Consider the following 1,715-nt stretch of genomic DNA (forward strand, 5'->3'; position numbering starts at 1 on the left):
GGGGCGTTAAGTTTTTTTTAAACAGGCGGGTGGGTGGGGGCCACCTCCCTCTTTGCCGTTAGATGGCAGACGGCAAAGAAATGGCGCATGGCAAAGAGCTTCTTTGTCGTCTGCCATTTCTTTACCGTCGGCTTTTCGGTGGCTGATGGCAAAGAGCTTCTTTGCCGTCCGCTAGCGGACAGCAAAGATCTGGCAGATGGCAAAGTAGCTGATTCCAGTAGTGGGAGCCCCTTTAATTTTCCGGCCTTTATAAATACCTTGTTAATATTATGCCACACCTCAGGTTTGAAGTTATTCCCGGGCGGCAGTGTCCTCTTGTGTCCGAGCTCCAACATTGGATTGCCTTCGAGGTATCTTTTGCAGCCAAGCACCAACGCCAAACTGCTTCCGAGCTCCAACACCGGAATGTATCCAAGCTCTAACGCCAGACTGTGTCCAAGCTCCAACGCTGGAGTGTATCCGAGCTCTAACGCCGGACTGTATCCAAGCTCCAACGCCGGACTATATCCGAGCTCTAACGCCGGACTATATCCGAGATGTCATAGATCATCTGGGTTCAAAAAGTTGAAGGAGTTTAGCCGAGCTTAATGCCGGAAATGCCCTCTATGGAGCCAGCCACTGGCGCCCGAGCTTAATGTCAGACTGCTTCCGAGGTGGTGCACCACCCCTGAATGCGGGCTGATTTTTTGATTGGTGCAATTTATTCTCAGCCGAGATATATAGCCAGTAACCCTCAAGGTGTGTGCGTCGGTTTGAGGATCCTAGTTGCCCCTGAGACTCAGGTCGATGCACGAAATCGGCCTAAGGATCAACTCTTTGCTCTGCAGCATTCATGGGAATAGAAACACGGTTTGCAAAGTCCTCGAGACTCAGGTTGGGTGTGGCCGACCAACCCGAGGATAAGTATCTCCTCGAAAACTATATTGCACTTTAAATTTTCTGCATTGAGCAGGCAATGCAGTAGCCCCCGAGACACTGGTCGGGTGGCAACACCAGATCAGGGGATCGATGTACCCCTTTAATCTTTGTAAATAATAAGCACGAAGCATAGTAGCCCCCAAGCCTTATTGTGGGCACGGGTAGCCGAATTAAGGATCGATATCCAAAGTAAAATAAAAAATTATGTGTAATGATTCTATGTATCTATGTACTTTACATCATTAATGCTCGGATCCGCATTGTACAAAAGTTTGTTGACCGGCCATCGGCTGCAACCTCCTCGGCCAGTAGCCGGGGAGTGTTTGTCCCACTTTATAAAGCCTTTATGATGGCAAAGATTTATGGCAAACAAGGCAATCCGGCAATACGGTTTTATAAACAAAGGTACCCAGAGAGACATGTTATATTATTGTCTTAACATAAGAAACATCGTCCAAAGAAAATAGTCCCGCTATCAGTTCCTTTCTTTGAGTTGTCATGCTAAGCATGATCATGAAATCTCAACTCCGATCAATGTGGGAGGAAAATACTGAGGATTTAGTTCGGGGAAAGCTTCCAAACTCTATGGTTCAGATGAACCCAAATTTTCACTTACGTTGTGACCGTTTATAATCTGAAAGTGGCCCATCGTCGGCTTCGACCCCCTTGTAAATGCTACGCAGGGTGTTTCCGAAATAACAAATCAACCCTTAGCCAACGTCTCGGTGCCCGAAGGCGGTTGTGTTCGCGGAAACGAGGCAATCAGATATGCGGGCTTTATAACTTTCACTTAGTCG

This window comes from Triticum dicoccoides, chromosome 4B (assembly GCF_002162155.2).
Source record: "Triticum dicoccoides isolate Atlit2015 ecotype Zavitan chromosome 4B, WEW_v2.0, whole genome shotgun sequence".
Classification (NCBI taxonomy): Eukaryota; Viridiplantae; Streptophyta; class Magnoliopsida; order Poales; family Poaceae; genus Triticum; species Triticum dicoccoides.